The following is a 25,123-nucleotide window of genomic DNA, read 5'->3' on the forward strand; positions in this document are numbered from 1 at the left end:
CAATTTACACATGTCGATATATTTTTTTTTTAATTTTTTATTTTTCACACTATAAACCATATTGATCAAGATACATACATTTTTCTTTTCAAATATATAGTGTTGTTTTCTCCCCCCCTTCCCTCCTCCTTCCCTCCCTCCCTCACCTCCCCTCCCACTTATTTAAAGTTCAGAATATAAGATACATTAAGCCCTTTAAACAATGTTGTCACTCAATAAAAATAAACAAGAAATTCCACTGAGTCAGTTCTTTTCATTATCTTCTCTTTCTGTCATTTTAAACTGTTTTGCTGCTGGTACATGTCAAAAGATAAACTGAGGTTCTCCTGTCAGCTCTTGGGCAGAAGAATCAACCAAATCACATTGGATAATGGGGGTCAGTTTGAGTTTTTGCTTGGAGTATTTGGATCATGTATTTAGATCCTGGTCCAAACCCTCCGTCTCAAATGCGGGAGGACCTTATCTTCAACATAAATGGAAACATAGAAATTAGAAGGAGTGAGATTAGCTCCATTTCAAAGTTTAGAACATCTGAGATACAATATGACAGATCAAACTACCTTATGTACCAGATCAGCTCCCTGCTATGTGTGAACCTATGCCTTTCTATGGCTCATTTGGACAAGCAAAAAAATGAATTTAAAAGTTCCAAAAAATACAAACACTTACATAGTAAAGCCTTTTTTTTCTGAGATATTTGCAAGATGATATGCCCTGTTAATACTCCATACCCTATGACCAAGTGATCAGTTATAGTCAAGGAATTTGGAGCAGAGCACTTCTTTCTACACCACATGTGTTCGTGTGGATCTCAAGTCATCACTCTGAAGATAAGCTGTACATTGGCATCTGTAATGAGAGGGTTAATAACACATCATCATCGTTCAGGTGCCTTGTCCTTCGGTGTAGGCGATCATGTCTGTCCATCCGTCACGTTCTCTGACCCTCCGAATTGTAGTTGTTGCCTCTTCTCCTTCGGTGAAGAAAATATGTAATAATACATAGTTTTGTTTAAAAGTGAGCTCAAAATGAACAGGCACCTGAACTGGGAAGATGAAGTCCTGATTCATGATCCATGAGGCCTTGATACCTGTAGGCCGTAAGCCATTGGGGAATGTGACATGATAAGATAAATTTGTGTTTTGGGAACAAGTGAGATTAGCTTTGTTAACAATTTTAAGACTTGCCTTTCACTAAAAATGTATTAGTTTTAAGAATTATAGCCTATTAGTGTATATATATATAAGGAAATAAAAGGCAAGCTCTTCGATTGTATGTGTGAGCTGTGAGCAAATTCTTTGGTCTTCTCCAGAATAGAATCACCATCAGTTCCCAGGACTTCTGAGACTCTCCAAGTCTGTTGTAATCTGGAATACCTGATGAACAGAAGACCATGAGCCTTGCTGTTCATTAATTATTGTACTGTGTATCTTAGATATTGTCTTTTCGATCTTTCACATTACTTTCTACACTTTAATGAAGTACCCGGTTGAACCCTATAAATGTTATTTCTACCTCACAGATCCGAATCCTCGAAAACCTGCTTATTTCATCTCATTACAATGTCCTGCAAATTTATTCCCCCATTGATTTTCCAGCTACAATGTGTAGCTACAAGTCTTTTCTGAGAAAGGCAGGCATATCCATCCTGATGCTTTCATGTTGATTCACAGCGATTGGAAGGTTTGAATTACATGGAGAGAGACAGGACAGGCTGGATCCGTTTTTCAAGGAAAAAAGGAAGGAGAGAGGTCACATAATAGAGGCATATAAAATTATGAGGGGGTAAGTGGGCACTGTCTGTTTCTCACGGCAGGGATGTCTAAAACGAGATTTAAGGTGGAGGTTTAAAGGGGATCTGAGGGATATTTTTTTCCCAGGCAAAGTGTTGTTGGTGTCTGGACTGAGCTACTGAAAGAGGTGGTTGAGGCAGGAACAATGTCAACAATTAAAAGGCATCTAGGTGGGGGCTTGGATAAACAGGAGATGGAAGGATATTTAATTAATGCAGATAAGTACATATATATCTAGGTGTAATGGTTAGCATAAACGTAGTGTGCCAGAAGGCTGTTCCTATGCTGTACAAATGTATGACATGTTGAATAACTGATAAATGATTCATAAACATTTAGAATCACTTCAATCCAAAAGGATTATGAACAGAAGGGAATCCTGAATTAGATTTAATGTTTCACTGGGGCGTACTTGAACAGTATCTTTGGTCAAGTATGAGAGGTATCCTTGAAGTATTCATCAATTCTTTGTATGAATGTGAATTATGATACTTTATTGCATCTTAAAATTTTAATTTATTAATCTAAAATGCATGATTACATTGAACATTAAAAAATAGAAGCTAGAACTTTAGAGCACAGTGCAGGCCCTTTGGCACACAATGTTGTGCTGAGCTATTAAAACCGACTCAACAAACTAAATCGTTCCTATTACACACCAAGCCTTCTCTATTTTTCTGGCATCCATGTGTCGAAAAGTCCTTTCAAAGTCTCCATTGAACCAGCCTCCATCATCATCCCTGACCATACATTCTACACCCCCACTACCCTCAGTTGTAAAAAAAAACTTCTTCCTGATGTCTCCTCTAAACTTTCCTCCCCTCATATTGTACAGATGTCCTCTGATGTTTGCTAGTTTCACCCTGGGACAAAGGTGGTGCTGGCTGTCCATCCTAACTATGCCTCTTCTAATCTTCAGATTTATTGTCAGAGTAAATACGTGATATCACATCAACGCAGAGATTCTTTTTCCTGTGGGTGAGGCAGAATCACCACTTATTGGTGGTGCAATAAATAAATGCAAATCATACAGTCACCTATTAAGACACCTCTCATCCTTCTCTGTTTCAATGAGAAAAGCCCTAGCTCTATCAACCTTGCCTCCAAAGACATGCTCGTTAATCCAGATAACATCCTCTGTACCTTCTCAATAACTTCCATATCCTTCCTGTAATGAAGGGAACTGAACACAATATTCCAAGTATGGTCTAATCAGAGTTTTATAGAGCTACAACATTTACCTCATGACTCCTGAACTCAATCCCCCGAATAATGACAGCCAGCAAATCATGAGGCGTCCATCCCTCTGTACCTCCACACTGTTAAAAATCTGTCATTGCTCTGCCTTCAAGTCTGACCCTCCAAAATGCATCACCTCACACTTATCCAGATTGCACTCCATCTGCCACCTTTCTGCCCAATTCTGCATCCTATTATCCTGTTGTCACCTATGATAACCTTCTATACTGGCAACAACTCCTCCAACATTTGTGTTATCTGCATACTTAAAGATCCATTCCTTTACTTCTTCATCCAGGTCATTTATAAAATTCACAAAAAGCATAGATCCAAAAATGGATCCTTGTGGAATCCCACTAGTCACTGAACTCCAAGCAGAATATGTTTCATCTGCTACTACCCTCTGCTTTCTGCAGGCAAGCCAATTCGGAATCTACACAGCCAAGGTTCCGTGGTCCCATGCCTTATGACTTTCTGATTGAATCATCCATGGGGGACCTCGTTGAATGCCTTACTAAAATTCATGTAAACCACATCTACTGCTCTAATTCCTCAAAAAAAAAACACATTACGCTCACAAATCCATGCTATCTCTGAGAAGACTATACTTTTCTAATGTTCTTAAATCCTGTTCCTAAGAATCCTCTCCAAGATTTTGAACAAGTGGATGACATTTCCCATTTTCCATCCTTTAGTGTTTCCCCTGTGGCCAGGAAGGACATAAACATCATTGCCAACACCAGCTATCTTTTCTCTCGCTTCTCAAAGTAACCTGGGGTATATCTTGTCCGGGCCTGAGGATTTGTAATGCTAATGTTTTTAAGAAGACCCAACATTTCTTTCTTAATCTCAACGTGCTCCAGCATATTAGCTTGTTCTAAACCGTTCTCACCTTGACCAAAGTCCGTCTCTCTGGTGAACAGTGAAGTAAAGTATTAATTTAGGAACTCCCTAACTCCTCTGCCTCCAGGCACGTTGCCTCCTTTATCCTTAAGTTGCCTTACCTTCACTTTCATCATCTTTTTGTTCTTCACATATGCATAGAACACCTTTGGATTCTCCTTAATCCTATATAGCAAGGCCTTCTCATGCCCCTTCTAGCTGTCTGAAGGCCTTTCTCAAGTTCTTTCCTGGCTACCATGTAGTCCTTCATGTCTTTTGCTTCATGAACCTTATGGTTCCTTCTTCCTCTTAACTGATTACTTCACCTCTTTTGTCAATCATGGTTCCTTTATCCAATCATCTTTTCCCCTGTCGCAGTAGGACAACCTTAGCCCCACACACAATTCTTTTTTCAAAAAAAGTGACACCCTATTGGTTCTGTACCTCATCTTATTTGGTCAAATGACGGAGACATTTAAAATATATTATATTCAATTAATGAGACATTTGAGGCATTGACTGTTCTACTGATTTGGGTGTTTTTAAAGTGAGCCAGAGATATCTGCTCGATGCAGTAGTTTTAGATTTTATGAATGCGTTAATATCAGAAACAACATTTCACTGGACTGAATAATGCAAAGCATTGTAACTCATTCCACTGGTTATATACCACTTCAATTTTTAATTAAACACAAGTAATTTCTAATCCATCATTCAAGTTCTGAATTTCCAATTTTGCTTCTTACATTCCAGAGCTATTTCATTGCCGGAGTATGGCATGTCCCCCAATGTTATGATCATACAATTCTTATGCAAATTTATAGCCCAATTCATAAACCTTGCTCGGAAGTATATCACTGAAGCCAGTCAATCAAATCACCCTTCTAGTGGTTAGTTGCATTGGATTATTTCTCAGATGTTTGAGATGGCATTTGATTCTATTGAGTCTTCACACTTTGATTAAGTCGATGTCATAACTGAGCGATTGAAAGAGAAAAACTAGAAAAAAATGTTTATGATTTGAAAGAGCCTTGTCGAATATGGCTGTTGGATTTTAGGGTGACACTGAAAATGGATTTATGGACAGCAATGATATAATGAGGGCTTTAAGGTATTAGAGGCACTTCAGAGAACAACCATGAGGTTGGTATTATCAAACTGGATTATGAGAGGAAATTGGAAACTTCGAGGAGAGTGATTGGCAGATGATCGCAAGCATTTAATTCTCTGGATCTCTTCTTGCCTTTCGCTTCCTAAACCTTACATTTTCTTCTTTCTTCCTCTTTAATGAGTTGTCTCACCTGTTTTTTTTTTAAAAAGAGAAACAGAGCATTTCGTCAATCGATACCGTGAGAGTAGATTCAGGTGGAATAGGTTCACACTCATTGCAAAGAACTTTGGTCAACTTCAGGAAGTTTTCACACGTAGAGTGATCAGCAACGTGAACTGGATATTCCAACAATAGATGTAAAGACCCTAGATTCACCCCCAAAAATTGAACATTACATTGGATATGGGTAAACTAAGAAGCGCTGAAAGACATTTTCAGTCTTACGTGATCGTCTAACATATTATTGCTAATGAATGTGGAAAGTATGACAGCAAACAATTTGTGGCAGACAGTCATCATCTAAACATTGTTGCTTCTTTGTCAATGACACTTGGCTGGAAAAAGCAAGATGAAAATGGCATAACATCGCTCATGGGAATCCAAGTACCCTGAACAGAGAAGGCAATGGAATGCCTCCCTGAAGGATTGTGAAATTGCCAGGCCAAAGGATAAAAGTAACTGAAAGGGTAAATTTCCAAAAACAATTAGAAATTAAAAATGCTTATAATAATTATTTTTCAGTGTTATGAATTTGATTTTTAGTTAAAATTTAGACATAGATGCATACAGCCCTTCTGGCCCACAAATACACCAATTAACCCCTCAACCTCTCGTAGGTTTTGAAAGGTGGGAAGCAACTGGAGCACCCGAAGGAGGCCCACGCAGACACGGGTAGAATATACAAACTCCTTACAGGACCGGATTCGAATCCGGATCTCTGGCGCTGTAATATCGTCATGCTAACCGCTATGCCAGGGGTGGGCGATTAGTTTTCCCAAGGGCCACATGAGAAACAAAAAATATTGTGGAGGGCCGGACCAATAGGCTGAACTAAATTATGCCTAATATTAATTCTCTCTCTTTATAAAAGCAGTAAATTGCATCGTTTTGACAAGATGCCAACTGGAAAGAGTAAATGTGATGATTAAGCAATGGAAAATAAGCTTATGAAAAACATCATTTATTCAATCAAAATTACCCAAAACAATTGTTAACAAAATGTGCTTGTTCTGAAATGTACCATTTTTGAAAGACCAGCATTAAATCAGCTTTATACAAATTGTTATTACCATTTTGCTTGTAGTCCAACCTCTTCATTTGCTGTTTTTCAGTTCTTTTTTGTTGTTCAGCGAGAGAAATCTAATCTCTGTTGGGCTTGAACAAGTCCATTGAAGTCTGGCTGAATGTCTGAGGTGGATATGTGAAGGACAGCTGTTAGATGATCATCAATGAGAGAGGATTTGTTAAACCTGGATTTGTTAAACTTCATCACTGAGAATGTTGGTTCACATATGTAGGTAGATCCAAAGAGAACCAACATCTTCTAAGCATGCCTCCTCATGTGTGGAATGTTTTCCTCCTTGAGAGAAGAGTAAAAATCCAGCAGTCATACTGACTTAAGGTGCTCTGCCTGTATCATATCTCATTGCAGGTCAATGAGTTCCAGCTGAACACGACTGGGTGCAGGTAAAGGGAGAGGAAATCATGTGCATTTCACCTTGAACTGTTTTGAAGTCTTCAAATCGTCTTGAAAACTGACCATGCAATGCTCCTAAAGTGGATGAGTACGTGCGGAGGTGAACAGCTGATGGTTGGATTCCTTTCAGGGTTTGCATGTGAGAGAGAATGTTGCTCTCCAGTTGGTTTGAAAGAAACTGCAAATTTCTCATTAAAGCCTTCACCAGGCTGTACATTTCATGAACAAAAAGGCCCCCTACGTTGCAGTTTGGTATTTAGTTCATTCATCAGTGCAGTCACATCAACAGCAAATGCAAGATCTGCCATCCAGTTCCCATCTGTGAGTTCTGGTATGTCTTTACCTTTCTTTTCACAAAACTCTTGAATCTCTGCTTTCAGCTCCCACACTCTTTTCAGCTCTTTGCCCAGGCTGAGCCATCTTACAGTTGTGTGGTAGCCTATGTCACCAGGTTCAATCTCATGCTCCTCCATGAGTGCAAAAAAGTGTCCATGATTTAATGCTTGTGCCCTGATGAAGATAACTGTTTTAGTTACAACATCAATAACATGGTTAACTTTTAGCACTGACTTACACAACACATTCTGATGCATGATACAATGTAAGAATACCAATTTCAGTTCTGGGTTGATTTCAGTCACTATCTTGCATCCATTTCAAAAGTCCAACGTTTTTTCCCGTTAGATTTGGACAACCATCCGTTGTAACACCTGCCAGTCTGTTCCATTTCAGTCCCAGCTTGTCCAGGCCTGCATTTACCTCCGTGAACAAATCACTCCCTGTCGTCGTCCCTTTCATTGACCGCATTGCCGCCAGCACCTCCATAATCTTAAACTCCTTTGTTATCCCATGGACAAAGACAAGTAACTGGGGTGTCGTGGACATCACAGATCTCGTCCAAAACCAAGGAGAAAAAAAAATCAATATTGTCCACTTTATTTTGCAGCTGAAGCTCCAGATTTCCAGTGATGTCCTCGATCTTTTTCGTCACGGTTCGTCTGGAGAGGGGCACGCTCTCGAATGCTTATTTTTTTCTCGGGGCATATTAGCACTGCAGTGTCCACCAAACACTCTTTGATGAACTCCCCCTCAGAGAATGACTTACTGTTTTTAGCGTTTTTGTAGGATGTCACAAAACTGGTCTTGGCTACTGCATCCTTGGATGTGTGAAGCTTGGTTAAACAAAAAGCCTAGTTGCTTTTTTCCGTGCCCATTCGGCATCGGTCAGGTTTTTGTATTTCTCTGTTTGTTTAGTCTCGTAATGGCGATTCAAATTATAGTCCTTAAACATGGTGATCTGCTCTCCACAAACTAAACACACAGCTTTACCACTTCCCTCAGTAAATAGATACTTAGTAATCCATGTTTTGTTAAAAACTCTCCATTCTGCATCAATCTTTCTTTTTTTAAGCATGAGCGGACATTTTTGTGGGCTTACACTCATAAACTGAGTAAAGGTAAAGGTGTGCACATGCATGGATTTATATACGTAAGCTACTACATGCTTAGCCTACGTTCTTACATAACTTGCACAAAAAAGAAACTTTCAAAATGCAGTTTTAATCCACGCATGGGGTAAACGTATTTAAGTTTTATTTTCTAATTTTCGATTAACCTTATGCAGGCCGGTCAGGGACAGCCATAGGTTCCTATGTGGCTCAGGGGCCATACATTGCCTAGCTCTGTGCTAAGCATGCCACCTCTAGAATATGGTGAAAAGACGATGAGATATTAAATTTAGCTTACTTTCTCCCGCAAGTTTCACAGTGTAGAGCTCGTCGAAAGAACCAAAGACTTGTTGATCCAAACCAAGGCTTTTATTAGCAAAAGACCGGAGCTCTTCACAGGTGGCCGACCAGTCCGGAATGATCCGACCTGGCTAGGGACACAACCCTTTAAGGCCCAGACAATAGGCGTGGTTTAGCTCTCAGCCAATCGCTGTAAGCACAGTCTAGATACAGTAACTATATACACTATGTACATTGGTGATAGATCTGTACTATCACACACAGTTACTCTGAGAGTTTAAGAATGTTACATTAGTGCAGCCAATCACTTAATAAATACACTTCTCCAGGAGTAACGTAATTTTGCCTTAACTATAGCTTTTATTTGTGCCATTTGTATGTAATCAACGACCAATCCTAATTTCCATGTATCTGCACATTATATGTATTTATATGAAAATAATCTCTTATGGATAGATTTACTGTCAGTTTGACTAACCCTTGAGCAAATAATGTGGTAACATGGGGCTGGACATTTTCTTTTCTTTTCTGGGTGATGAGTCACCATACATCTTAAACAAGATGGCATGCAAAATATATTAACCAAGGGGTCAACAACAGAATTCTTCTCACTGAACAAATTTCCGTCATTTAACCATCATTTTTCTCTCCATATTTCTTGTTGCAATGTTAGATCTCATTTCCAATAAACTTCACAAGGGAGTGGAGCTGATCTTCAGAACCAAATGGAGTTAGCCATCAAGCCCCTCAAACATCCCTTGCCATTCAGTATCAGGATGGCTGATCGATGTTGGCTTCAGTTCCCCTTGTGCACCAGCTCCCCTCAAGACCACCTTTCTTTCAAATAGAAAGAAATCGCATCTCCATCAACATCTGAGGAAGAAAATTCCAGGGATTCATTTCCCCTTGAGAAAAGACATTTTTGAATGATGGGTCACTTATTTTGTAACGATGGGCCGTTTTTTGTGACTTTTGCACCAATGGAAATATAATCTACATCTACCCTGTCAATCCCTTGTAAGATATCATTGAATAAAGTCATCCCTTAATCCTCTCATCTAGAAATTGCTCTTTGAAGATCCTCCAATGCAACTGTATCCATTATCAATTAAGGAAATCAAAACTGTGCACAGTTTTCCAGGCGTGGCATCACTAACTCATGTACGTCGAATAAAACCTTGCTATTTTTAATCTCTAACTTCTTCATTATAAAGATTAAAATGTCACATTCCTTCTTAGCTGCGCTTTGGGACTGCCTGTTAATTTTTTGTAATTCATGCACTAGAACCAAGCCTGGATTAACCATTAAGCAAAATAAGCATGTGCAGAGTTTTTTTTTCCAGTGCTGGATTTACCAAAGAGCATCTTAACTAGGACCCCACAAAAATGGCCTCCCCCCACAATAAATCAAAAATATACAGGTTATATTTAATATCACTGTGGAGTCTGGCCTGGAAGAAAACTGAATTTTCAATTTGTTATGTCACATTCAGCACTTATTTAGTGCTAATGTGTTGAGAGTTAGATGATGGAAGCATCGAGGGGGGAACCATTATTGGGCTGTACTTAGGGTATCAGTTGGCCTTGATCCAGCCCTGACTAGAAAACCTCATTTCACTGATTTTTAGTCCACTTTATGTAGATTATATTCTTTCTACCAAAATGTATAATCTCACACTTGCCCACATAAAACATAAAAGAGTACAGCACAAGAACAGGCCTTTCAGCCCACAAGTCTGTGCTTAACACAATGGCCACATTGATAAAAAATTCTGCTACTCGTACTTGATAGATACCCCTCGATCCTCTTCATTTATATGTATCAATCTAGAAGTCTCTTAAGTGGTCCATCACTTCTCCAGGAACCCACCACTCTGTATAAATTTTTAACCTGCACATCATCTTTAATCCTCCTCCTCCTCACCTTAAGTGCACATGTGTGAAGCTTTTACCCCAGGAAAATATTTTGAGGGTCTCTCATGATTTTATGTGCCACCATTAGGTCTTCCCTCAGTCTCCTATCCTCTAGGGGGAAAAAAATACAAAATTGTCCAATCTCTCCCCATAATTCATACTTTCTCTACCAGGCAACACCCCAGCAAACCTCTTTTTTTAACTTCCATTTTCCACCATTCAATTTATTTATATCCTGCTGCAGAATCATAATGTCCTCATCACAACATGCCTTTTGACCTATCTCTTCATCTTCCTGGTAGTGAATGCCACTTCTCTAAAGGTGCAGCAGTGTTTGAGAGAAGCCTGCATTGGATTGCCACTTTCTGACATTGAGCTGCAAGTGAAAACCAATTTATTCATTCTCAGTCAATACACCAAAGGATTATTAATTGATCAGCCATCAATTGGTATTGCAGCTGTGATCTATTGAGATTCTGCAGTGACTGTTACTGAGGTTCCCAGGATGTTTACTGGATTTTCATCAGAAAGCATTGCATTGGAATTCAGCTCCAAGCACACTTCTATTTTGTCTTGATCCAATTCTGGTGGAAACAAAATGCAGAAATTTGTAGCCACATATTTTCCATAAATAATTGACACTCTGTTTCTACTGCATGTAATTTATGTCACTCTTGGCATTACATTTAAAAAAAATGTGAAAGGAATGTGGATTAATTATTTCTCTTGAAACAACCCTCTCATCAGTTCACAGGCCATGTTGCAATTTTAGGTCAAGGCAAAAAGGCATTAGCTTTCTTGAAAATGCTCAGATAAATAAAAAAAACAAAAGTAGATTGAAAAACATATTGATTTTTGAAGAAATCTTTCGAGAAATAATAAAAAAAATTCAAAACTGAATCTAAAATCGGCCATCTCGATCTTATGTCTTGTTCTAGGATTCGGCGCAGTTTGTGGAACTGCAGTCATACAATTGTGAATCGAATAGAGAATTGCCAATCAAAGCAAATTGTAACTCACCTGCAAGCAGAAATAATAGTATTAATCCACAAGATGGCAGTGGCCAGCTGTTGAATGGTCATTACCAAGTAATAGGGTAATCCTTAGGAGCTCCTCACCATGTGCAATGTTATTAAAAGCTCAGCTATGTGGCTAAGGAAGAGGGCCCCATTACAATAGAATGAGTAGCTGCTGGGCATTCACTCCAAGAGGAAACAGCTGAAAGATGGTAAATGAACAAAAGTTCCTGGAGAAAGTCATCAGGTCCCGCAACATCCATAGGAGGCAAAGATACATAACTACATTTCGGGTCTGAGCAAAAAGCAGGCATCAAGTGGTAAGGGGAGGTGGGAAGAAGGGGCAGGGGGAGGAGCACATTCCAACAGCCAAAGAGGCCAAAGGTGCACATGCATTGGAGGACAGGAGAGGAAAGCTGAGAACTGATTGGGAAGGGGTGTAGCTCCTTGAATGCAGAGCAGGAAGAAAGGAGAAAGAGGGAAAGGGAAAGAAGGAGAGGCAATGGGGAGGCCTCCCACTGGTGCTGCAGAAATGGCTGAATTTCTCCAGCACTTTTGTGTATTAACTACAATCACAGCTGGAGCTGCAGACTTCCTTGGTTCAGATTAAAGATGGTGAAGGGAATGATAAATTAGGGGCATAAAATAAAAGGTTGAGCCCTCAAGGTACTTTGAGATAACAGTCAACTCTGGCAGGAGGCTTGTTGATCTCTTAAGATTCTACTAACATTTTACTTTAAACTGGTTAAAGTTCCCACCATTTCAAGTGAGAATAAAAGTTCTCAGTGTGGTGCGCTATTAGACAGAATCGGACACACACAAGGTAAAGACTGAACAACAGGCTTTAATCCACAAAAACCTCCACAGAGCCAGGCTGGCTGTGGCTGCAGCAACTCAGTGTGAGGCCTCGGGAGGCCGGCGCAGGCTTATAGCCCGGAGGGTGATTGACACCTGACCAGGTGGGGCTTGATCTATTCAGGCCGACTGATTGGCAGCCGGCCAGGTGTTGTCCTGTCCCCTTACACTCCTGCAGGTACAGAGGTTGCCCCCTGCAGTAGGCCGGTGGTGTACCACCACATTCATCCCCTTCTTTAAAATTGTCCCAGAGGTGGGGGGTGGGCAGTAACAAGGAATCACACCTACAATGTACGTGCAATATTTATAGGTTGAGATGATTCGGCAGCAGTCGGGATCTCTGTGACCGTCGTAGGACTGGCTCCTGGTCACTGGTCAGAGGGGAAGTGGAGGGGCTAGCGACAGGGGTGTGTGTGGCTGTTGTGGTGCGCGCGGAGGGGTGGCCAGGGGGACTGGGGTCCACATATGTGGGTCTTATTGGATAGGTGGGGGGCGGGTTCGTTTCCTAAGGCTGAAGCGGCCCCCTGGTGGTCAAGGAGACCCTGCGTGCCCCATAGTTGCATGGGGATGGGGGTGTATGCCTGGTCAGTGCCATCCTGGGTTAGAGGGTGGCATGGTGTGGTGGGTGCTCCTGCTGGTATCAGGTCCCTGGTTGAGATGGTGTCCTCCCTGCCACTGCTGAACCTAACATAAGCATAGTTATGGTTTGAATGAAGGAGAAAAACCTGCTCCACTAGGGCTTCGGCCTTGTGTGTCCTTACATGCTTATGCGGAAGCACTGGTCCTGGGAATGTGAGCCATGTTGGGAGTGACATTCCAGTTGCTGACCTCCTGGGGAATGAGAAGAGACGTTTGTGAGGGGTCTCGTTGGTAGCCATGCACAGCAGTGACCGAATAGCATGGAGCACCTCGGGCAGGGCGTCCTGCCAGAATTCAATGGCCCACCCTTTTGACCTGAGAGCCAGGAGGACTGCCTTCCAGACCACCCCATTCTCTCCTTCCACTTGCCCATTGCCTCTTGGGTTGTAGCTTGTTGTGCGACTGGTCGCAATACCCCACGACATCAGGTACTGGCGCAGCTCGTCGCTCATGAAACTAGACCATCGGTCGCTGTGGATGAAGGCGGGGTAGCCAAACATGAAGATCTGCCCCAGGGCCCTGATGATGGTGGCTGTGGAGGTGTCCAGGTAATGGATGGCAAAAGGGAAGCGTGAGTATTCGTCCACTACAGTGAGGAAGTAGACGTTTCGGTTCATGGAAGTCAGGGGCCCTTTGAAGTCCATGCCAAGACACTCGAAAGGCCGAGTAGCATTTACAATGTGGGCCGGGGGGGGGGGTGTGGAAGAAGCGAGGTTTACACTCCACACAGACCCAACAGGCCTCGGTCATGTCCCTGACACCCCTGATGGTGTACGGCAGATTTCAGGACTTAACGAAATGGTACAACCGGGTGACGCCCGGATGGCAGAGGGACTCATGCAATGTCTGCAACGTGTCATCATGCATAGACGCGCAGGTGCGAGAGTGGGCATCAGGAGAGTCGTTAAATTCCCAGGGCGGTACTGGACTTCATAGCTGTAGGTTGCCAGCTCAACTCTCCAGCGCAGGATCTTGTCGTTTTTTATCTTGCTCTTGTGGGTAGTGTAAAACATGAACGCCACAGCCTGCTGGTCCGTGAGGAGTGTGTATCTCCTGCCAGCCAGGTAGTGGTGCAAGTGGCGGACCACTTCCACAATCGCCTGGGCCTCCTTTTCAATGGCGGAGTGCCCTAGCTCGGAGCCATGGAGGGTCCTGGAAAAGAAGGCGACGGGGCACCACCCTTGGTTGAGGGTAGCAGTGAGGCCCACCTTGGAGGCATCGCTTTTCACCTGGAAGAGGGAGTCCTCATCCACAGCCTGCATCATGGCATCCGCGATGTCTTGCCCGATGTGGGCGAAAGCTGCCTGCGCCTCAGGTGAGAGGGGAAAAGTTGTAGCTTGGGCTAGCGGGTGGACCTACTCCGAGAAGTGAGGAACCCACTGCGAGTAATAAGAGAACAGGCCCAGGCACCTGCGGAGGATCTTTAGCGTGGTGTTGGGGGGGGGGGAAGGGGTAACTCCATTAATAGGCACATCCTTTCTGGATCTGGATCTGTACCCCAGGATGGTGAGGCAGGTGGTGCTGAACACACACTTCTCCTTGTTGTAAGTGAGGTTCAGCTCCGCGGCCAACTGGAGGCATTTTTCCAGGTTACCACCGTGATCCTGCTGGTCATGGCCTCAGATAGAGATGTTATCCAGATATGGGAGCATCGCCTTCAACTTGTGCCGGTCTACCATGCGATCCATCTCCTGCTGGAAGACGGAGACCCCATTTGTGACCCCAAAAGGAACCTGGAGGAACTGGTACAGGCGCCCGTCCGCCTCAAAGGCGGTGTAGGGCTTGTCCTTCGGGTGGATGGGGATTTGGTGATACTCTGACTTCAGGTCATTCGTGGAGAAAACCCGGTAGCAGGCAATCTCATTGACCATGTCGGTGATCCTTGGCAGGGTGTAGGCATCCAGCTGGGTTTACCGATTAATGGTCTGCCTGAAATCCACGACCATCCTCGGCTTACGAATCCACGACCACCCCCCTTTGACCACCAGGACTTGGGCTCTCCAAGGGCTGTTACTGGGCTCTATAATGCCTTCCGCCAGGAGTCACTGCACCTCTGCCTTGATGAAGTCCCTGTCTGCAGCGCAATAGCGCCTACTTCTGGTGGCAATCGGCTTGCAGCCTACCGCAAGATGTGGGAAGAGCGTCGGTGGGGTGATGCGCAGTGTGGAGAGGCTGGGGCTGGTAGGTTGGCGTGCTGTGCAATGTGAGTGGATGTTGGGACTCCCCCCCCCCGAAGGCAAATGTGACACTCTGCAGGTGGCACTGGAAATCCAAGCCCAGGAGGAGTGGTGCATAGAGTTTGGACATGACCAGGAGGCTGAATCCTGTGCAAGTCTCCCCTCCCACCATTATATCGACCGAGCAGCGCCCGAGGGTACCAACAGTCTTATCCTTGGTGGCGAGGGCGATCGAGCAGGTGGTGGGGTGAACCTTTAACCTTAGGGAGTGGGCCACACTTGGGTGAATGAAGCTCTCAGTGCTGCCACTGTCCAACAAGCACTTTGTTACCTGCCCGTTGACTCGCACGTCCATCATCGAGTGCCCGAGATCGTGGGGAAAGGCCCTGGTCAACGTGGTGGCAGCCAGGACCATCTCAGAGTTGGAGTCGTCGCTATCTGGAGGGATGTGGAGCATCGATAGGATGGCCTGGTCATCGCCCATGTTGACCATGTCAACACTGATCGTGAGGTGCAGCATGCGGTAGCCGATGGCCTCTGGAGGCATGGGGAGCGTCAGTAGGGTGGCCTGGTCATCGCCCGTGTTGACCACATTGCCATCGGTCGCTGGGTGCGACGTGCGACAGCTGATGGCACCCAGAGGCGTGGGGAGCATCAGTAGGGCAGGCTGGTCACCGCCTGTGTTGACCACGTTGTTCTCAACGTCGTTGGGGGTCCTCCGTGTCAGGTGCTGTCTGGCCCAAGATGGCAGCAGCACATGGAGAGCCATTGGGTGACTGGCCTCCTTCTACATCTGTGTCCACTGCGCCAGGGGAAGTGATGTCATCATGGCCGGCGGCAGTGACATCAGCCAGAAGTGACGTCGCTATAGTTCTCAGCGAGGGCTGGTGCAGATGCTTGGGGCACAATATACGACGGTTGCTGGCAGGGCCGGATGCTGTGCAGTCGAAGTCGGGGAAGACAGAAGTCGCGGGGACAATGGCGCCCTCCATCACGCGCACATGGGGGGGGATCTGCAGAGGAGGTAGGGAGGTCATAGAGGGCTGCTGAGCTGCCGGTAGGTTTAGAGAGGCACACTTTTGCAAAATGGCCTTTCTTGCCGCATCGGGAACAATACAGGTTCCTAGCTCAGCAGTTTTGGCGTGATCGTTGATCTGACCCACAGTACTTACAGGGGTGCCGGGTGCCTGCATCAGTGATGTTCTCCTCCCCAGATCGGCCTGGGGCTTCAGCTGTAGTGTGAGAGGGCCATGAGGGAACCTGGCGGAACCCGGAATTGAAGGCTTCGACGTGCAGGGCTGCTGCTTCCAGGGTTTGGACCACTTCCACAATCTTGGTTAGGGCATAGATGTTGTCTTCCAGATGGCCCTCGAGCATATCCCTTGGACGAAGGCATCCCTGATCAGCCTCTCTACCTCCTCTACACCTACCCCGGGTTCAGCCAGACACAGTCGGGCCAACTCTCACAAGTGTCCCAGGTAAGACTCAGCCGTCTCCTCAGGTTGCTGGGCTCGGGTGTTGAGGAGGTACCTTGCACAGACCACATTCATGGGGGGGCTTGTGCAAGTTCTCAAGAGTTTCCATTGCGCTCTTGTACGTGGAGCAGCCTTTGGTTACCTGGAAGGCTCGGGGACCCAGCTTTCCAGGATGTCGCCCTCATGTGCCTCGATGATTGCCTCGACCTCGTGCTGCCAGATCTCGAAGCGTGACTGGGTTTCTGGGTGGCGTGGGTCAACCTCGAGGCTCCCTGCGCACAGGACTTTTTCCATGGTAGCAGTGGGAAAATTTTGCGGATTAAATTGTGGTGCGCTGTTAGACAGAATCAGACACACACAAGGTAAAGACTGAACAACAGACTTTAATCCACAAAAACCTCCACAGAGCCAGGCTGGCTGTGGTTGCAGCAATTCAGTGTGAGGCCTTGGGAGGCCAGCGCAGGCTTATATCCCAGAGGGTGATTGACACCCGACCGGGTGGGGCTTGATCCATTCAGGCCGACTGATTGGCAGCCAGCCAGGTGTTATCCTGTCCCCTTACACTCCTGCAGGTACAGAGGTTGCCCCCTTCAGTAGGCCGGTGGTGTATCACCACACTCAGGCACCATTTTGAAGTTTTCCTGCATGATTTGGTCAATATTTCAATGTCACCAAGACCAAGGAGCTAATTGTTGATTTTAAGAAAGAGACCCAGAGGGATGGTCATCTATATTAATGGGAAGGAGGAGGAAAGGGTCAGAACCTTCAAGTTCCTGGGTGTCCATATTTGAGAAGATGTCTCCTGGAGCCAGTGGATTAAGGCAACTGTGAAGAAGACATACTTCCTGAGGGATATGAGGAGATTTAGCATGTTATTGAATGAAAGAAAGGGAAAAGAGAGAGAGACAGACTGAGAGTAAGAGAGAGAGAGAGTAAAAGAGAAATTCACTGGTTTACAGCTGTACTCTGGAAAGTACACTGGCTGGTTACATCACAGCATGGTTTGTGAATTCAACTGTCCAGGAATGCAGAAGGTTGCAGTAAATGTAGCCAGGTCCATCACAACCTCTGACCTCCCACCCATTGTAGACATCAATGTGAGGCATTGCCTCAAGAAGGCAGAAGACCCCCATTACCTCTTCTCACTGCCTCCTTTGGACCTCAAAATCAGCACCTTTAGGTTCAAGAACAGGTTCTTTTCCAATAACCATCAAATTCTTACATCTCCCCTTGCTACACTAATCAGGAACTGTCTGTGCTATTACAAATTTTTTAAACAAGGATTACTATGAATATTTAGATAAATCTTATGAATTTATTGACTATTTATTGACTTTTATTATCACATGTTATCATCACATTTCTACTTCCACTTGCAAATTTGGCTTCATGTTTCTCCTACAGTAGTTTCTCTTTTAGAAGCACTTCAACGACTTGTAAAGTGCTTTGGAATGCCCAAAAACCATGCCTGGTTCAATACAAATGCAATTCGGCACTTTTCAGGGTCAATGGTACAAACCTTTTATTCTTTTACCTCATTGCTTCTGCTTCATGGCTCTGAATTCCTCTGTGCCTTATGATCTCCTGGAGACATAGTGAAATGTGCAGGCAGAAGAGCTGAATTTATAACTGCTTGGAGCAACCCTGGCACCGATCCCTGTGAACAGTGCTGCTTGCTAAAAAGAAATCAGAAAGCAGGCTGAATCATTCATCTAATAATGATAATGAGTTTATTGTCATGCAATGTTAAAAGAAAACAACTTCAGTAGTACATGTTAAATTAGTAAATTGCCCAGTATAGAAAGAGATAATAAAATAAAAGACATTTAAAAAATATTCCATTACAGTTAATGAAAGGAAACAAAAGTGCAACATGAATATCTATAGAAGGTGCCCAGATTGGATATGAGGTGTTGCTGCTCCAATATGTTCACCGTCTCAGTTTGGGGCTTCATGAGACCATGGACACACATGGCACCCTGCAACTAGATGACATGAACATTGACCCCTCCCCCACATCTCCTTTTCCCCATCCCTGTGTCCTTTTCTCTAGCTCAGCATTCGCAGAACTACACCACCTCCCCCCCCCCCCACCAATCCCCCGATCAATTCTCAGCTTTTCTCTCCTTCCTTCCTATCGATGTGTACCTATGGCCCGTGCTCATCCCCTTGCCCCTTCTTCCCTCCAACCACTGCTTTTTTCTAAATTCAGGCACCTCCCTGACGAAGTGCTCAGGCCCGGAATGTTGGTCCTACACCTTTACCTCCAATGGATACTGCTGAGTTTCTCCAGTACTTTTTTAAAAAAAGAAAAAGAAAGAAGTGGGTTTCAAAAGTGTGAACAGGTCTTTTGTGATACCAGGTTAATTCATGATTAGGGATACAGCAAAGAATAACCAAATTGTAAATCATCTTTGATCTGAGTATTGGTTTTATCAAAACAATTTTTCAAGCAAACTCCATTGACATCTGGCATTGCCTGGTTTATGCAATTGGACAGCGCTGGGCAATGGAGATGCCAGATGTGGGAATTTGTTATGGGAGCGATTTAAGCACATCAGCATTGGATTAATGGTTGCGTGGGAACCTGTTCACACTCATTACTGGAGGACAGAGAATCTGATGTCTTAACCTAGTTTATGCCTGGCTGCAGTCTAGGAGGGCCCCAGCAGGGAGCTGACTGAATAATTACCTCATGAACAGAATTAGCTAATCCACTTCTGTGCCCTTCTCTCAAAGCACACATCAAGCGGTGCAAATCTTGGAGCCCCAGTAGTTTCAGACAGTCTCTCTCCTCAATCCTAACTTCCTCTTTTACCATTTGATTTTCCAGGTCTTGGTCATTCAATCACATTTAATAATACCTTGGATGAGCCGTGTCATTCCCCCTCATAATATCAAAAAGCTCAACATTGTCACCTCAAACAGCTTTACTTCTTATATGACACAATCCTTAAGCTTTCCTGAAAATTTAAATTATTGCTCACCAGCATTTTTCTGCTTGCTTGATCTCTCCAGAGCTGGAGTCTCTGTGTGTGATAGTACAGATTCTATCACCAATGTGTATATGTACATATGCCCATTCAGAGCCAGCTCTCCAGCACATGACGTCCTGTTTTGCGGAAACTGCCAAAATGTTTGGCCTGGAAGTCAGCCTGAAGAAAACTGAGGTCCTCCATCAGCCAGCTCCCCAGCATGACTACCAGCCCCCCCACATCTCCATCGGGCACACAGAACTCAAAACAGTCAACCAGTTTACCTACCTCGGCTGCACCATTTCATCGGATTCAAGGATCGACAACGAGATAGACAACAGACTCGCCAAGGCAAATAGCCCCTTTGGAAGACTACACAAAAGAGTCTGGAAAAACAATCACCTGAGGAAACACACAAAGATCAGCGTGTACAGAGCCGTTGTCATACCCACGCTCCTGTTCAGCTCTGAATCATGGGTCCTCTACCGGCATCACCTACGGCTCCTAGAACGCTTCCATCAGCGCTGTCTCCACTCCATCCTCAATATTCATTGGAATGTCTTCATCACCAACATCGAAGTACTCGAGCTGGCAGAGTCCGCAAGCATCGAATCCACACTGCTGAAGACTCAACTGGGCTGGGTGGGTCACGTCTCCAGAATGGAGGTCCATCGCCTTCCCAAGATCATGCTATATGGCGAGCTCTCCACTGGCCACTGAGACAGAGGTGCACCAAAGAAGAGGTACAAGGACTGCTTAAAGAAATCTCTTGGTGCCTACCACATTGACCACCGCCAGTGGGCTGATATCGCCTCAAACCGTGCATCTTGGCACCTCACAGTTTAGCGGGCTGCAACCTCCTTTGAAGAAGACCGCAGCGCCCACCTCACTGACAAAAGACAAAGGAGGAGAAACCCAAAACCCAGCCCCAACCAACCAATTTTCCCTTGCAACCGCTGCAACCGTGCCTGCCTGTCCTGCATCGGACTTGTCAGTCACCAACGAGCCTGCAGCAGACGTGGACATACCCCTCCATAAATCTTCGTCCGCGAAGCCAAGCCAAAGAAAAGAAGAGACAGATGGTAGTGTAGGATGACTGTGATTGGCTGAGAGTGTAGCCACACCTACTGGCAGGTCTTAAAGGATTGCTCCTAGCCAGACCAGGTCATTCTGGATTGGTCGATCTACTTGTGATATGCTCCAATCTTTTAGTTAATAAAAGTTTTGGTTTGGATCAACAAGTCTTTGGTTCTTTTGACGCGCATTACAATTTTATTAACTAAAAATGAATTTTGAAGGGATGGAGCGTATGCTACAGCTGGAACGCCTCGACATCGACCCAGTCAGCTACAGCCTAGAATGACTTTAAGCACAGGGTGAGGTACTTCAAAACATACAGTTCTCTGATCCTACCATGATAGAGGACAACCATCGACTACTAATATTGATGACTACGGTGTCCCCGAGAGTCTACCAGAGTGTAGAGGACGCCACCACTTACACCTTAGCCATGAAGGTGCTGAAAGGGCTCTACGAGCGACCAGTGAACAGGGTCTATGCTCGGTACAAACTTGCTACAAGGAGGCAACAGCCCGGTGAGTCCTGTAAAGCCTATATTCAGGCACTGAGGGCAATGGGCAGGGACTGTGCCTGCACAGACAGAACTGCTGCGGAGACCACAGACGATCTCATTCGGGATGCCTATGTGGACGGGGTTCGATCAAATAAGGTGAGGCAGCACCTGCTAGAGCACGGGGGAAGAAAACCTAGTGGACATGATCCGGATCACAGAGACGATGGAGGCTGCAGACTTAAGTATGGACATATACTCTCTGGACTGGACCCAACACTCTGATGTAAGTAGGATGCCCTCCCTCTACCCTACTACTGCCGCTACGCTGCCCGATGCAACCCCAAAGTGTTATTTCTGTGGGAGGAACAAGCACTGCAGGTCCCAATGCCCAGTGAGAAAAGCCAGGTGCCAGAAGTGCCTTAAAAATGGCCACTTTGCTGCACTCTGTCACTCCAAAATGGCTGCCATCAAACACAGTGCCTTGTGTGAAGCCAAATTGCCACTCTCCATTTCAAAAACTTCCTCAGAGCTCTTGTCCAATAAGAGCGAGGACTCCACTGTGCGGCAGTGCCTGACGTCATGAGGCAGACACCAAGCGCGCAAGGTACAACCCACCCTCGCCATAATGATGTTCACCCTAATGTCCATCCAGGTCCCAGCCCCGACCTCAACGCTGCCAACCGGGGACCCACCGCTGCCGATCCGGGACCCAACAATGCTGCCATCCAGGGATCCGCCACCGCTTACCACCCCACCACTGACGGCAAGCAGCGACCCCCAACACTTACCTTTGGCTTCAAGTAGCAACGTCACCTCCCCGACACTGCTTTTTCAGGCCCCACTGTTTGCGTGACATCATCACGCAGGATTCCACTGTCTACATTACAAGTCTCTGCATCAATAACCCTTGACCAGGACTTCCCCCAGCCCCTCACAGTAATGGAACTGATTAAAGTGCATGGACACTATACTACTTGCTTATTTAACTCTGGGTCAACTGACAGTTTTATTCGCGCGGACCTGGCCCACCATTGCGGACTAGCTATTCTCCCACTACACAGAGGATTTCATTGCTCTCGACTGGGGTAAAGGGGTACTGCGTGGCGACCCTGAAAGTCCAGGGCATCACGTTCACAGACTTCAAACTATTAGTTCTTCCCCAATTGTGCACCCATGTTCTGCTGGGACTGGATTTTCAGTGCCAATTTCAAACCACTTCCCTGCACTTTGGGGGGCCTCACGCTCCACTCTCTGTCTGTAACCACTCCACCCTGGGAACCTCCTGCCAGCGGCAGTCTGAGCCACCTGCCCTCGCACCCCGGGGCCTCACTTGTAGTCTCCCTACCCTCTGAGTTGCTCCGCCAGCATTTTTCGCAAACCTCACCCCTTGCTGGAAGCCTGTGGCCACCAAAAGCTGGCAATATAGTTCTGAACACAGGAAATTTATCACAAATGAGGTGCGCAGACAGCTGGATGAGTACATTATCGCACCTAGCTTGAGTCCATGGAGGGCCCAGGTAGTGGTTGTTACAAACGGGGAGAAGCTGCGGATGGTGGTTGACTACAGCCAGACAATCAACCGCTTCACGCTCCCGGATGCATACCCCCTTCCACGGATCACGGATGTGATGAATCAGATCACTTAATACCATGTATTTTCCACCACTGACTTACGTTCAGCCTATCATCAGCTCCCGATCCGCCGAGAAGAGTGACCTTTCACGGCCTTCGAGGCGAATGGGCAGCTGTATCAATTCCTCAGGGTACCCTTTGGGGTCACAAATGGTGTCATGGTCTTCCAGGGGGAAATGGACCGGATGGTGGACCAGAACGGGCTGACTGCTACTTTCCCATATCTGGACAATGTCACCATCTGCGGCCATGACACGCAGGATCATGATGCCAACCTTGAGAAATTTTTTCAGACTGCAACTCGGCTGCACTTGACCTACAATTTCAACAAGTGTGTCTTCCGGACCACTCAGCTCACAATTCTGGGCTGTGTGGTGAAGAACAGGGTGGTCATGTCGGACCCTGACCACATGGATTTTCCCCCCCCCACATCCAGAAGGGTTTTTCTCTTACTATGCCCAATGGGTTCCACACTATGCCGACAAGGCACAGCCACTCATCAAGACCACCTCCTTCCCCCTGTCAAATGAAGCCATAGCGGCCTTCGACTGCATCAAATTGGACATCGCTGCTGCAACACTGCATGCCATCAACGAGTTCATTCCATTCCAAGTCGAAAGCGATGCATCTGATTTTGCACTGGCTGCCATTTTGATCCAAGCTGGCCAGCCGGTAGCATTCTCCAGAACCCTCTAGGGTCCTGAGAGCCGACACTCCTCTATTGAGAAGAAATCCCAGGCCATAGTTGAGGCAGTACATAATTGGAGACACTACCTCACTGGCAGGCGCTTTACACTGCTGACCGACCAACGCATGGTCTCCTTCATGTTTAGCAATACCCACCGAGGAAAGATCAAGAATGACAAAATCGGCAGGTGGAGAATCGAGCTCTCCACCTTTACTTATGACATACTGTATCAGCCAGGTAAACTCAATGACCCGCCAGATGCGCTATCGAGGGGGACTTGTGCCAACATGCAACTGGACAGGCTACAGAAACTCCATGAGGAGCTCTGTCATCCAGGGATCACTAGGTTCGCGCACTTTGTCAAATCTTGCAACCTGTCCTACACGGTCGAGGAAATTCGCTCCATGACCCGGGCCTGCCCAGTCTGCGCTGAGTGCAAGCCCCACTTATTCTGTATGGAGAACACCCACATCATCAAAGCCACCCGCCCCTTTGAGCGTCTCAGTGTAGACTTCAAGGGGCCCCTACCGTCGACCAACTGTAACACCTACATCCTTATGGCCATCGACAAGTATTCCCACTTCCTGTTTGCTGTGCCCTGCTCGGACATGACTGCCTCCTCAGTTATAGAGGCCCTGCACAGCATCTTTGCCATCTTCAGGTACCCTCGTTTATGAGCGCGGAGCTACTGTAGTACCTTCTGGAGCGTAGTATTGCTTCAAGCCGGACCACCAGCTATAACCCATGCAGTAATGGGTAAGTCAAAAGAGAAAATGCCACCGTCTGGAAAGCGGTTACGCTTGCCTTCTGGTCCAAAGGTCTCCTCACCTCTCGCTGGTAGGATATGCTCACTAGTGCCCTACACTCCATCCGCTCCCTCCTATGCATCATGACCAATACCACCTCCCATGAAAGGATTTTCTCTTTCCCGAGGAAATCTGAGTCGGGTACGACTATACCGGCATGGTTCAGGGTTCCCGGTCCAGTCCTTTTACAACGCCACGTCCGGTACTCTAAGAATGACCCCTTGGTTGACCAAGTGACTCTGCTCCATGCGAACCCGCATTATGCCTACGTTGAGTACCCGGACGGACGGGAGGACACAGTCTCGGTAAGGGACCGAGCCAAAGCTGGATCAGGCGCAGCAGTGCCTTTAACCCAACCTCCCCCTATTCCTTCTCCCCCAGGTCATGTGCTTGAACAGAGGGACCAGCAACACCCCACCAGCTCAGGTCAGACTGTCAACAACGGCATTGGGGATTTGAGTGAAGCAGTGGCCGCAACCTATGGGCCTGCCGGCGACACGACTCCGGTGACCCCAATCCCGGTGCCATGGCGGTCACGCCGGATGGTCAGACCTCCTGACCGGTACAGCCCCTAACCTCCATTCACTCTGGGGTCAGTTCTCAAAGAAAGGGTGAATGTGATAGTACAGATTCTATCACCAATGTGTATACATGTACATATGTACAGATGGTAGTGTAGGATGATTGTGATTGGCTGAGAGTATTGCCACACCTATTGGCAGGTCTTAAAGGATTGCTCCTAGCCAGACCAGGTCATTCTGGACTGGTCGACCTACTTGTGATATGCTCCAGTCTTTTAGTTAATAAAAGCCTTGGTTTGGATCAACAAGTCTTTGGTTCTTTCGACGCACATTACACTGTGAAAGCCACTTTCTGAACTTGCTGTGTGTGGATCACCAGCTTG

The 25,123-nt window shown here is 45.7% G+C and overlaps 2 long non-coding RNA genes and 1 pseudogene across 3 annotated transcripts in view; all 3 read right to left on the reverse strand.

Annotated features, from left to right (window-relative positions):
• LOC138741808 (uncharacterized) overlaps positions 1–25,123 on the reverse strand; it is a 782,604-nt gene that overhangs the window by 122,564 nt on the left and 634,917 nt on the right. The gene's annotated exons all lie outside the window — the stretch shown is intronic.
• The window catches only part of LOC138741803 (uncharacterized), a 21,511-nt gene continuing 955 nt past the window's right edge, over positions 4,568–25,123 (reverse strand). The window contains exons 2-3 of one of the 2 annotated variants that reach the window (XR_011343772.1): positions 18,065–18,221; positions 4,568–5,215 (exon numbers count right to left, since the gene is read on the reverse strand). This is a non-coding gene — a long non-coding RNA (uncharacterized lncRNA). Of the gene's footprint in view, positions 5,216–10,760; positions 10,968–18,064; positions 18,222–25,123 lie in introns of those variants that run through there. The other variant, XR_011343771.1, reaches the window with a different exon arrangement.
• On the reverse strand, positions 6,678–8,041 carry LOC138741635 (general transcription factor II-I repeat domain-containing protein 2B-like; annotated as a pseudogene).

Source organism: Narcine bancroftii, chromosome 8 (assembly GCF_036971445.1).
Source record: "Narcine bancroftii isolate sNarBan1 chromosome 8, sNarBan1.hap1, whole genome shotgun sequence".
In the NCBI taxonomy this organism is placed as follows: Eukaryota; Metazoa; Chordata; class Chondrichthyes; order Torpediniformes; family Narcinidae; genus Narcine; species Narcine bancroftii.